Genomic DNA, 14,795 nt, shown 5'->3' on the forward strand with positions numbered 1-14,795 from the left:
TGACATATGCAAAAAAAACTATTGATGGACAGAACGCAGAACAATGTCATACATTCACCCCAGTATAGAAAACTGCGCCTAAATCCATCCTTTTTTTGCTCACCATGCCATTCTAGTCTGGACTCTGAACCCAGCCGTATGCAAATCAGTCTTGACCCTGTGCCCAATGGGAATAGTCCAGCCTGAACTGCCAGTCCAGGTCCTCCCTGGACTGGAAACAAGCATGCTAGGACTGGTTTCAGGATTTCAGCCGTCATCAGCCAGGATAGATTGACTCCTGTGGCATGGAGAGCATGGGACCCAAGTCTGGGAATACCTATCCCACTCGGGGTGACAAATGCAAAAAGAACAATTGATAGACAGAATGCAGAACAATGTCATACATTCACCCCGGTTCAGAGATCCTGGCCTAAATCCATTGTTTTTTTCTCAGCATGCCATTCTAGTTTGAACCTAGCCATATGCAAATCAGTCATGACCCTGCACCCAATGGGAACAGTAAAGCCCGAACGGCCAGGCCAGGTCCTTACTGGAGTGGAAACAATCATCCTAGGACCATTTTCGGACTTTCAGCCCTCATCAGCCACTCCAGTGGCATGGAGAGCACAGGACCCACGTCTGGGCATACCCGGCCCACTCAGGGTGACAAATGCAAAAAGAACAATTGATGGACAGAATGCAGAACAATGTCATACATTCACCCCAGTATGGAGATCTGCGCCTAAATCCATCCTTTTTTTGCTCACCATGCCATTCTAGTCTGGACTCTGAACCCAGCCGTATGCAAATCAGTCTTGACCCTGTGCCCAATGGGAACAGTCCAGCCTGAACTGCCAGTCCAGGTCCTCCCTGGACTGGAAACAAGCATCCTAGGACCGGTTTCAGGCTTTCAGCCGTCATCAGCCAGGATAGATTGACTCCTGTGGCATGGAGAGCATGGGACCCACGTCTGGGCATACCTATCCCACTCGGGGTGACAAATGCAAAAAGAACAATTGATGGACAGAATGGAGAACAATCTCATACATTCACCCCAGTTCAGAGTTCTGGGCCTAAATCCATAGTTTTGATGCTCACCATGCCAATCCAGTTTGCACCAGCCATATGCAAATCAGTCATGACTCTGCACCCAATGGGAAAAGTCCATCCCGATCGGCCAAGCCAGATCCTTACCGGAGTGGAAACAAGCATCCTAGGACCATTTTTGGACTTTCAGCCCCCATCAGCCACTCCAGTGGCATGGAGAGCACGAGGCCCACGTCTGGGCATACCCACCCCACTCAGGGTGACAAATGGAAAAAGAACAATTGATGGACAGAATGCAGAACAATGTCATACATTCACCCCAGTACAGAGATCTGCACCTAAGTCCATCCTTTTTTTGCTCACCATGCCATTCTAGTCTGGACTCTGAACCCAGCCGTATGCAAATCAGTCTTGACCCTGTGCCCAATGGGAACAGTCCAGCCTGAACTGCCAGTCCAGGTCCTCCCTGGACTGGAAACAAGCATCCTAGGACCAGTTTCAGGCTTTCAGCCGTCATCAGCCAGGATAGATTGACTCCTGTGGCATGGAGAGCATGGGACCCACGTCTGGGCATACCTATCCCACTCGGGGTGACAAATGCAAAAAGAACAATTGATGGACAGAATGGAGAACAATCTCATACATTCACCCCAGTTCAGAGATCTGGGCCTAAATCCATAGTTTTGATGCTCACCATGCCAATCCAGTTTGCACCAGCCATATGCAAATCAGTCATGACTCTGCACCCAATGGGAACAGTCCATCCCGAACGGCCAAACCAGATCCTTACCGGAGTGGAAACAAGCATCCTAGGACCATTTTCGGACTTTCAGCCCCCATCAGCCACTCCAGTGGCATGGATAGCATGGGGCCCACCTCTGAGCATACCCGCCCCACTCAGGGTGACAAATGCAAAAAGAACAATTGATGGACAGAATGCAGAACAATGTCATACATTCACCCCAGTATAGAGATCTGCGCCTAAATCCATCCTTTTTTTGCTCACCATGCCTTTCTAGTCTGGACTCTGAACCCAGCCGTATGCAAATCAGTCTTGACCCTGTGCCCAATGGGAACAGTCCAGCCTGAACTGCCAGTCCAGGTCCTTCCTGGACTGGAAACAAGCATCCTAGGACCGGTTTCAGGCTTTCAGCCGTCATCAGCCAGGATAGATTGACTCCTGTGGCATGGAGAGCATGGGGCCCACGTCTGGGCACACCCACCCCACTCAGGGTGACAAATGCAAAAAGAACAATTGATGGACAGAATGCATAACAATGTCATACATTCACCCCAGTACAGAGATCTGCGCCTAAATCCATCCTTTTTTTGCTCACCATGCCATTCTAGTCTGGACTCTGTACCCAGACGTATGCAAATCAGTCTTGACCCTGTGCCCAATGGGAACAGTCCAGCCTGAACTGCCAGTCCAGGTCCTCCCTGGACTGGAAACAAGCATCCTAGGACCGGTTTCAGGCTTTCAGCCGTCATCAGCCAGGATAGATTGTCTCCTGTGGCATGGAGAGCATGGGGCCCAAGTCTGGGAATACCTATCCCACTCGGGGTGACAAATGCAAAAAGAACAATTGATGGACAGAATGCAGAACAATGTCATACATTCACCCCAGTTCAGAGATCTGGGCCTAAATCCATAGTTTTTATGCTCACCATGCCAGTCCAGTTTGCACCAGCCATATGCAAATCAGTCATGACTCTGCACCCAATGGGAACAGTAAAGCCCGAACGGCCAGGCCAGGTCCTTACTGGAGTGAAAACAATCATCCTAGGACCATTTTCGGACTTTCAGCCCTCATCAGCCACTCCAGTGGCATGGAGAGCACAGGACCCACGTCTGGGCATACCCGCCCCACTCAGGGTGACAAATGCAAAAAGAACAATTGATGGACAGAATGTAGAACAATGTCATACATTCACCCCAGTACGGAGATCTGCGCCTAAATCCATCCTTTTTTTGCTCACCATGCCATTCTAGTCTGGACTCTGAACCCAGCCGTATGCAAATCAGTCTTGACCCTGTGCCCAAAGGGAACAGTCCAGCCTGAACTGCCAGTCCAGGTCCTCCCTGGACTGGAAACAAGCATCCTAGGACCGGTTTCAGGATTTCAGCCGTCATCAGCCAGGATAGATTGACTCCTGTGGCATGGAGAGCATGGGACCCACGTCTGGCCATACCCACCCCACTCAGGGTGACAAATGCAAAAAGAACAATTGATGGACAGAATGTAGAACAATGTCATACATTCACCCCAGTACGGAGATCTGCGTCTAAATCCATCCTTTTTTTGCTCACCATGCCATTCTAGTCTGGACTCTGTACCAAGACGTATGCAAATCAGTCTTGACCCTGTGCCCAATGGGAACAGTCCAGCCTGAACTGCCAGTACAGGTCCTCCCTGGACTGGAAACAAGCATCCTAGGACCGGTTTCAGGCTTTCAGCCATCATCAGCCAGGATAGATTGACTCCTGTGGCATGGAGAGCATGGGGCCCAAGTCTGGGAATACATATCCCACTCGGGGTGACAAATGCAAAAAGAACAATTGATGGACAGAATGCAGAACAATGTCATACATTCACCCCAGTTCAAAGATCTGGGCCTAAATCCATAGTTTTTATGCTCACCATGCCAATCCAGTTTGCACCAGCCATATGCAAATCAGTCATGACTCTGCACCCAATGGGAAAAGTCCATCCCGATCGGCCAAGCCAGATCCTTACCGGAGTAGAAACAAGCATCCTAGGACCATTTTCGGACTTTCAGCCCCCATCAGCCACTCCAGTGGCATGGAGAGCATGGGGCCCACCTCTGGGCATACCCGCCCCACTCAGGGTGACAAATGCAAAAAGAACAATTGATGGACAGAATGCAGAACAATGTCATACATTCACCCCAGTATAGAGATCTGCGCCTAAATCCTTCCTTTTTTTGCTCACCATGCCTTTCTAGTCTGGACTCTGAACCCAGCCGTATGCAAATCAGTCTTGACCCTGTGCCCAATGGGAACAGTCCAGCCTGAACTGCCAGTCCAGGTCCTTCCTGGACTGTAAACAAGCATCCTAGGACCGGTTTCAGGCTTTCAGCCGTCATCAGCCAGGATAGATTGACTCCTGTGGCATGGAGAGCATGGGGCCCACGTCTGGGCACACCCACCCCACTCAGGGTGACAAATGCAAAAAGAACAATTGATGGACAGAATGCAGAACAATGTCATACATTCACCCCAGTACAGAGATCTGCGCCTAAATCCATCCTTTTTTTGCTCACCATGCCATTCTAGTCTGGACTCTGTACCCAGACGTATGCAAATCAGTCTTGACCCTGTGCCCAATGGGAACAGTCCAGCCTGAACTGCCAGTCCAGGTCCTCCCAGGACTGGAAACAAGCATCCTAGGACCAGTTTCAGGCTTTCAGCCGTCATCAGCCAGGATAGATTGACTCCTGTGGCATGGAGAGCATGGGGCCCAAGTCTGGGAATACCTATCCCACTCGGGGTGACAAATGCAAAAAGAACAATTGATGGACAGAATGCAGAACAATGTCATACATTCACCCCAGTTCAGAGATCTGGGCCTAAATCCATAGTTGTTATGCTCACCATGCCAGTCCAGTTTGCACCAGCCATATGCAAATCAGTCATGACTCTGCACCCAATGGGAACAGTAAAGCCCGAACGGCCAGGCCAGGTCCTTACTGGAGTGGAAACAATCATCCTAGGACCATTTTCGGACTCTCAGCCCTCATCAGCCACTCCAGTGGCATGGAGAGCACAGGACCCACGTCTGGGCATACCCGCCCCACTCAGGGTGACAAATGCAAAAAGAACAATTGATGGACAGAATGTAGAACAATGTCATACATTCACCCCAGTATGGAGATCTGCGCCTAAATCCATCCTTTTTTGCTCACCATGCCATTCTAGTCTGGACTCTGTACCCAGCCCTATGCAAATCAGTCTTGACCCTGTGCCCAATCGGAACAGTCCAGCCTGAACTGCCAGTCCAGGTCCTCCCTGGACTGGAAACAAGCATCCTAGGACCGGTTTCAGGCTTTCAGCCGTCATCAGCCAGGATAGATTGACTCCTGTGGCATGGAGAGCATGGGACCCACGTCTGGCCATACCCACCCCACTCAGGGTGACAAATGCAAAAAGAACAATTGATGGACAGAGTGCAGAACAATGTCATACATTCACCCCAGTACAGAGATCTGCGCCTAAATCCATCCTTTTTTTGCTCACCATGCCATTCTAGTCTGGACTCTGTACCCAGACGTATGCAAATCAGTCTTGACCCTGTGCCCAAGGGGAACAGTCCAGCCTGAACTGCCAGTACAGGTCCTCCCTGGACTGGAAACAAGCATCCTAGGACCGGTTTCAGGCTTTCAGCCATCATCAGCCAGGATAGATTGACTCCTGTGGCATGGAGAGCATGGGGCCCAAGTCTGGGAATACCTATCCCACTCGGGGTGACAAATGCAAAAAGAACAATTGATGGACAGAATGCAGAACAATGTCATACATTCACCCCAGTTCAAAGATCTGGGCCTAAATCCATAGTTTTTATGCTCACCATGCCAATCCAGTTTGCACCAGCCATATTCAAATCAGTCTTGACTCTGCACCCAATGGGAACAGTCCATCCCGAACGGCCAAGCCAGATCCTTACCGGAGTGGAAACAAGCATCCTAGGACCATTTTCGGACTTTCAGCCCCCATCAGCCACTCCAGTGGCATGGATAGCATGGGGCCCACCTCTGAGCATACCCGCCCCACTCAGGGTGACAAATGCAAAAAGAACAATTGATGGACAGAATGCAGAACAATGTCATACATTCACCCCAGTATAGAGATCTGCGCCTAAATCCATCCTTTTTTTGCTCTCCATGCCTTTCTAGTCTGGACTCTGAACCCAGCCGTATGCAAATCAGTCTTGACCCTGTGCCCAATGGGAACAGTCCAGCCTGAACTGCCAGTCCAGGTCCTTCCTGGACTGGAAACAAGCATCCTAGGACCGGTTTCAGGCTTTCAGCCGTCATCAGCCAGGATAGATTGACTCCTGTGGCATGGAGAGCATGGGGCCCACGTCTGGGCACACCCACCCCACTCAGGGTGACAAATGCAAAAAGAACAATTGATGGACAGAATGCATAACAATGTCATACATTCACCCCAGTACAGAGATCTGCGCCTAAATCCATCCTTTTTTTGCTCACCATGCCATTCTAGTCTGGACTCTGTACCCAGACGTATGCAAATCAGTCTTGACCCTGTGCCCAATGGGAACAGTCCAGCCTGAACTGCCAGTCCAGGTCCTCCCTGGACTGGAAACAAGCATCCTAGGACCGGTTTCAGGCTTTCAGCCGTCATCAGCCAGGATAGATTGTCTCCTGTGGCATGGAGAGCATGGGGCCCAAGTCTGGGAATACCTATCCCACTCGGGGTGACAAATGCAAAAAGAACAATTGATAGACAGAATGCAGAACAATGTCATACATTCACCCCAGTTCAGAGATCTGGGCCTAAATCCATAGTTTTTATGCTCACCATGCCAGTCCAGTTTGCACCAGCCATATGCAAATCAGTCATGACTCTGCACCCAATGGGAACAGTAAAGCCCGAACGGCCAGGCCAGGTCCTTACTGGAGTGAAAACAATCATCCTAGGACCATATTCGGACTTTCAGCCCTCATCAGCCACTCCAGTGGCATGGAGAGCACAGGACCCACGTCTGGGCATACCCGCCCCACTCAGGGTGACAAATGCAAAAAGAACAATTGATGGACAGAATGTAGAACAATGTCATACATTCACCCCAGTACGGAGATCTGCGCCTAAATCCATCCTTTTTTTGCTCACCATGCCATTCTAGTCTGGACTCTGAACCCAGCCGTATGCAAATCAGTCTTGACCCTGTGCCCAAAGGGAACAGTCCAGCCTGAACTGCCAGTCCAGGTCCTCCCTGGACTGGAAACAAGCATCCTAGGACCGGTTTCAGGCTTTCAGCCGTCATCAGCCAGGATAGATTGACTCCTGTGGCATGGAGAGCATGGGACCCACGTCTGGCCATACCCACCCCACTCAGGGTGACAAATGCAAAAAGAACAATTGATGGACAGAGTGCAGAACAATGTCATACATTCACCCCAGTACAGAGATCTGCGCCTAAATCCATCCTTTTTTTGCTCACCATGCCATTCTAGTCTGGACTCTGTAGCAAGACGTATGCAAATCAGTCTTGACCCTGTGCCCAATGGGAACAGTCCAGCCTGAACTGCCAGTACAGGTCCTCCCTGGACTGGAAACAAGCATCCTAGGACCGGTTTCAGGCTTTCAGCCATCATCAGCCAGGATAGATTGACTCCTGTGGCATGGAGAGCATGGGGCCCAAGTCTGGGAATACCTATCCCACTCGGGGTGACAAATGCAAAAAGAACAATTGATGGACAGAATGCAGAACAATGTCATACATTCACCCCAGTTCAAAGATCTGGGCCTAAATCCATAGTTTTTATGCTCACCATGCCAATCCATTTTGCACCAGCCATATGCAAATCAGTCTTGACTCTGCACCCAATGGGAACAGTACATCCCGAACGGCCAAGCCAGATCCTTACCGGAGTGGAAACAAGCATCCTAGGACCATTTTCGGACTTTCAGCCCCCATCAGCCACTCCAGTGGCATGGAGAGCATGGGGCCCACGTCTGGGCATACCCACCCCACTTAGGGTGACAAATGCAAAAAGAAAAATTGATGGACAGAATGCAGAACAATGTCATACATTCACCCCAGTACAGAGATCTGCGCCTAAATCCATCCTTTTTTTGCTCACCATGCCATTCTAGTCTGCACTCTGTACCCAGCTGTATGCAAATCAGTCTTGACCCTGTGCCCAATGGGAACAGTCCAGCCTGAACTGCCAGTCCAGGTCCTCCCTGGACTGGAAACAAGCATCCTAGGACTGGTTTCAGGCTTTCAGCCATCATCAGCCAGGATAGATTGACTCCTGTGGCATGGAGAGCATGGGACCCACGTCTGGGAATACCTATCCCACTCAGGGTGACAAATTCAAAAAGAACAATTGATGGACAGAATGCAGAACAATGTCATACATTCACCTCGGTTCAGAGATCCTGGCCTAAATCCATTGTTTTTTTGCTCAGCATGCCATTCTAGTTTGGACCCAGCCATATGCAAATCAGTCATGACCCTGCACCCAATGGGAACAGTAAAGCCCGAACGGCCAGACCAGGTCCTTACTGGAGTGGAAACAATCATCCTAGGACCATTTTCAGACTTTCAGCCCTCATCAGCCACTCCAGTGGCATGGAGAGCACAGGACCCACATCTGGGCATACCCGCCCCACTCAGGGTCACAAATGCAAAAAGAACAATTGATGGAGAGAATGCAGAACAATGTCATTCATTCACCCCAGTACAGAGATCTGCACCTAAGTCCATCCTTTTTTTGCTCACCATGCCATTCTAGTCTGGACTCTGAACCCAGCCGTATGCAAATCAGTCTTGACCCTGTGCCCAATGGGAACAGTCCAGCCTGAACTGCCAGTCCAGGTCCTCCCTGGACTGGAAACAAGCATCCTAGGACCTGTTTCAGGCTTTCAGCCGTCATCAGCCAGGATAGATTGACTCCTGTGGCATGGAGAGCATGGGACCCACGTCTGGGCATACCCACCCCACTCAGGGTGACAAATGCAAAAAGGACAATTGATGGACAGAATGCAAAACAATGTCATACATTCACCCAGGTACAGAGATCTGCCCCTAAATCCATCCTTTTTTTGCTCACCATGCCATTCTAGTCTGGACTCTGTACCCAGCAGTATGCAAATCAGTCTTGCCCCTGTGCCCAATGGGAACAGTCCAGCCTGAACTGCCAGTCCAGGTCCTCCCTGAACTGGAAACAAGCATCATAGGACCGGTTTCAGGCTTTCAGCCGTCATCAGCCAGGATAGATTGACTCCTGTGGCATGGAGAGCATGGGGCCCAAGTCTGGGAATACCTATCCCACTCGGGGTGACAAATGCAAAAAGAACAATTGATGGAAAGAATGCAGAACAATGTCATACATTCACCCCAGTTCAGAGATCTGGGCCTAAATCCATAATTTTTATGCTCACCATACCATTCTTGTCTGGACTCTGTACCCAGCCGTATGCAAATCAGTCTTGACCCTGTGCCCAATGGGAACAGTACAGCCTGAACTGCCAGTCCAGGTCCTCCCTGGACTGGAAACAAGCATCCTTGGACTGGTTTCAGGCTTTCATCCGTCATCAGCCAGGATAGATTGACTCCTGTGGCATGGAGAGCATGGGACCCAAGTCTGGGAATACCTATCCCACTCGGGGTGACAAATGCAAAAAGAACAATTGATAGACAGAATGCAGAACAATGTCATACATTCACCCCGGTTCAGAGATCCTGGCCTAAATCCATTGTTTTTTTGCTCAGCATGCCATTCTAGTTTGGACCCAGCCATATGCAAATCAGTCATGACTCTGCACCCAATGGGAACAGTAAAGCCCGAACGGCCAGGCCAGGTCCTTACTGGAGTGGAAACAATCATCCTAGGACCATTTTCGGACTTTCAGCCCTCATCAGCCACTCCAAGGGCATGGAGAGCACAGGACCCACGTCTGGGCATACCCGCCCCACTCAGGGTGACAAATGCAAAAAGAACAATTGATGGACAGAATATAGAACAATGTCATACATTCACCCCAGTACGGAGATCTGCGCCTAAATCCATCCTTTTTTTGCTCACCATGCCATTCTAGTCTGGACTCTGAACCAGCCGTATGCAAATCAGTCTTGACCCTGTGCCCAATGGGAACAGTCCAGCCTGAACTGCCAGTCCAGGTCCTCCCTGGACTGGAAACAAGCATCCTAGGACCGGTTTCAGGCTTTCAGCCATCATCAGCCAGGATAGATTGACTCCTGTGGCATGGAGAGCATGGGACCCACGTCTGGGCATACCCACCCCACTCAGGGTGACAAATGCAAAAAGAACAATTGATGGACAGAATGCAGAACAATGTCATACATTCACCCCAGTACAGAGATCTGCGCCTAAATCCATTCTTTTTTTGCTCACCATGCCATTCTAGTCTGGACTCTGTACCCAGCCGTATGCAAATCAGTCTTGACCCTGTGCCCAATGGGAACAGTCCAGCCTGAACTGCCAGTACAGGTCCTCCCTGGACTGGAAACAAGCTTCCTAGGACCGGTTTCAGGCTTTCAGCCGTCATCAGCCAGGATAGATTGACTCCTGTGGCATGGAGAGCATGGGGCCCAAGTCTGGGAATACCTATCCCACTCAGGGTGACAAATGCAAAAAGAACAATTGATGGACAGAATGCAGAACAATGTCATACATTCACCCCAGTTCAAAGATCTGGGCCTAAATCCATAGTTTTTATGGTCACCATTTCAATCCAGTTAGCACCAGCCATATGCAAATCAGTCATGACTCTGCACCCAATGGGAACAGTCCATCCCGAACGGCCAAGCCAGATCCTTACCGGAGTGGAAACAAGCATCCTAGGACCATTTTCGGACTTTCAGCCCCCTTCAGCCACTCCAGTGGCATGGAGAGCATGGGGCCCACGTCTGGGCATAGCCACCCCACTCAGGGTGACAAATGCAAAAAGAACAATTGATGGACAGAATGCAGAACAATGTCATACATTCACCCCAGTACAGAGATCTGCGCCTAAATCCATCCTTTTTTTGCTCACCATGCCATTCTAGTCTGGACTCTGAACCCAGCCGTATGCAAATCAGTCTTGACCCTGTGCCCAATGGGAACAATCCAGCCTGAACTGCCAGTCCAGGTCCTCCCTGGAATGGAAACAAGCATCCTAGGACCGGTTTCAGGCTTTCAGCCGTCATCAGCCAGGATAGATTGACTCCTTTGGCATGGAGAGCATGGGACCCACGTCTGGGAATTCCTATCCCACTCAGGGTGACAAATGCAAAAAGAACAATTGATGGACAGAATGCAGAACAATGTCATACATTCACCCCGGTTCAGAGATCCTGGCCTAAATCCATTGTTTTTTTGCTCAGCATGCCATTCTAGTTTGGACCCAGCCATATGCAAATCAGTCATGACCCTGCACCCAATGGGAACAGTAAAGCCCGAACGGCCAGACCAGGTCCTTACTGGAGTGGAAACAATCATCCTAGGACCATTTTCAGACTTTCAGCCCTCATCAGCCACTCCAGTGGCATGGAGAGCACAGGACCCACATCTGGGCATACCCGCCCCACTCAGGGTCACAAATGCAAAAAGAACAATTGATGGAGAGAATGCAGAACAATGTCATTCATTCACCCCAGTACAGAGATCTGCACCTAAGTCCATCCTTTTTTTGCTCACCATGCCATTCTAGTCTGGACTCTGAACCCAGCCGTATGCAAATCAGTCTTGACCCTGTGCCCAATGGGAACAGTCCAGCCTGAACTGCCAGTCCAGGTCCTCCCTGGACTGGAAACAAGCATCCTAGGACCGGTTTCAGGCTTTCAGCCGTCATCAGCCAGGATAGATTGACTCCTGTGGCATGGAGAGCATGGGACCCACGTCTGGGCATACCCACCCCACTCAGGGTGACAAATGCAAAAAGAACAATTGATGGACAGAATGCAAAACAATGTCATACATTCACCCAGTTACAGAGATCTGCTCCTAAATCCATCCTTTTTTTGCTCACCATGCCATTCGAGTCTGGACTCTGTACCCAGCCGTATGCAAATCAGTCTTGACCCTGTGCCAATGGGAACAGTCCAGCCTGAACTGCCAGTCCAGGTCCTCCCTGGACTGGAAACAAGCATCATAGGACCGGTTTCAGGCTTTCAGCCGTCATCAGCCAGGATAGATTGACTCCTGTGGCATGGAGAGCATGGGGCCCAAGTCTGGGAATACCTATCCCACTCGGGGTGACAAATGCAAAAAGAACAATTGATGGACAGAATGCAGAACAATGTCATACATTCACCCCACTTCAGAGATCTGGGCCTAAATCCATAGTTTTTATGCTCACCATGCCAGTCCAGTTTGCACCAGCCATATGCAAATCAGTCATGACTCTGCACCCAATGGGAACAGTCTAGCCCGAACGGCCAGGCCAGATCCTTACCGGAGAGGAAACAAGCATCCTAGGACCATTTTTGGACTTTCAGCCCTCATCAGCCACTCCAGTGGCATGGAGAGCATGGGACCCACGTCTGGGCATACCCGCCCCACTCAGGGTGACAAAGGCAAAAAAAACAATTGATGGACAGAATGCAGAACAATGTCATACATTCACCCCAGTATAGAGATCTGCGCCTAAATCCATCCTTTTTTTTGCTAACCATGCCATTCTAGTCTGGACTCTGAACCCAGCAGTATGCAAATCAGTCTTGACCCTGTGCTCAATGGGAACAGTCCAGCCTGAACTGCCAGTCCAGGTCCTCCCTGGACTGGAAACAAGCATCCTAGGACCGGTTTCAGGCTTTCAGCCGTCATCAGCCAGGATAGATTGACTCCTGTGGCATGGAGAGCATGGGGCCCACGTCTGGGCATACCCACCCCACTCAGGGTGACAAATGCAAAAAGAACAATTGATGGACAGAATGCAGAACAATGTCATACATTCACCCCAGTACAGAGATCTGTGCCTAAATCCATCCTTTTTTTGCTCACCATACCATTCTTGTCTGGACTCTGTACCCAGCCGTATGCAAATCAGTCTTGACCCTGTGCCCAATGGGAACAGTACAGCCTGAACTGCCAGTCCAGGTCCTCCCTGGACTGGAAACAAGCATCCTAGGACTGGTTTCAGGCTTTCAGCCGTCATCAGCCAGGATAGATTGACTCCTGTGGCATGGAGAGCATGGGACCCAAGTCTGGGAATACCTATCCCACTCGGGGTGACAAATGCAAAAAGAACAATTGATAGACAGAATGCAGAACAATGTCATACATTCACCCCGGTTCAGAGATCCTGGCCTAAATCCATTGTTTTTTTGCTCAGCATGCCATTCTAGTTTGGACACAGCCATATGCAAATCAGTCATGATCCTGCACCCAATGGGAACAGTAAAGCCCGAACGGCCAGGCCAGGTCCTTACTGGAGTGGAAACAATCATCCTAGGACCATTTTCGGACTTTCAGCCCTCATCAGCCACTCCAGTGGCATGGAGAGCACAGGACCCACGTCTGGGCATACCCGCCCCACTCAGGGTGACAAATGCAAAAAGAACAATTGATGGACAGAATGCAGAACAATGTCATACATTCACCCCAGTACGGAGATCTGCGCCTAAATCCATCCTTTTTTTGCTCACCATGCCATTCTAGTCTGGACTCTGAACACAGCCGTATGCAAATCAGTCTTGACCCTGTGCCCAATGGGAACAGTCCAGCCTGAACTGCCAGTCCAGGTCCTCCCTGGACTGGAAACAAGCATCCTAGGACCGGTTTCAGGCTTTCAGCCGTCATCAGCCAGGATAAATTGACTCCTGTGGCATAGAGCATGGGACCCACGTCTGGGCATACCCACCCCACTCAGGGTGACAAATGCAAAAAGAACAATTTATGGACAGAATGCAGAACAATGTCAGACATTCACCCCAGTACAGAGATCTGCGCCTAAATCCATCCTTTTTTTGCTCACCATGCCATTCTAATCTGGACTCTGTACCCAGCCGTATGCAAATCAGTCTTGACCCTGTGCCCAATGGGAACAGTCCAGCCTGAACTGCCAGTCCAGGTCCTCCCTGGACTGGAAACAAGCATCCTAGGACCGGTTTCAGGCTTTCATCCGTCATCAGCCAGGATAGATTGACTCCTGTGGTATGGAGAACATGGGGCCCTAGTCTGGGAATACCTATCCCACTCGGGGTGACAAATGCAAAAAGAACAATTGATGGACAGAATGCAGAACAATGTCATACATTCTCCACATTACAGGGATCTGAACCTAAACCCATCGTTTTTTTGCTCACCATACCATTCCAGTTTGGATCTAGCCATATGCAAATCAGTCTTGACCCTGCGCCCAATTGGAACATTCCAGCCCGAACAGCCAGGCCATGTCCTCCCTGGACTGGAAACAAGCATCTTAGGACTGGTTTCGGGCTTTCAGCCCTCATCAGGTAGGATAGCTTGACTCCAGTGGCATGGAGAGCAGATGACCCACGTCTGGACATACCCGTCCCACTCAGAGTGACAAATGCAAAAAGAACAATTGATGGACAGAATGCAGAACAATGTCATACATTCACCCCAGTTCAGATATCTGTGCCTAAATCCATCGTTTATTTGCTCACCATGCCATTCTAGTCTGGACCCAGCCATAAGCAAATCAGTCTTGACCCTGCACCCAATGGGAACAGTCCAGCCCGAACTGCCAAGCTGATAAGACTGATTTGCATGTGCTGGGTGCAAACTGGAATGGCATGGTGAGCAAAAGGACAATGGATTTAGGCCCAAATCTCTGTACTGGGGGTGAATGTATTATTCTTTTAGCACTCCGTCCATCATTTTTTTGCGTAGCACTTTTTACCCTAAGCGGGATGGGTATGCCCAGACGTGGGTCTCTTGCTCACTGTGCCACTGGATTCAAGCTAGCCTGGCTGATGAAGGGTAATACCCAGGGGGCGGTCCCAGAATGCTTGTTTCCGGTCCAGGGAGGACCTGACTTGGCAGTTTGGTCTGGACTGTTCCCATGAAGCACAGGGTTAAGGCTG

Source organism: Lissotriton helveticus, chromosome 4_1, assembly GCF_964261635.1.
Source record: "Lissotriton helveticus chromosome 4_1, aLisHel1.1, whole genome shotgun sequence".
NCBI lineage: Eukaryota > Metazoa > Chordata > Amphibia > Caudata > Salamandridae > Lissotriton > Lissotriton helveticus.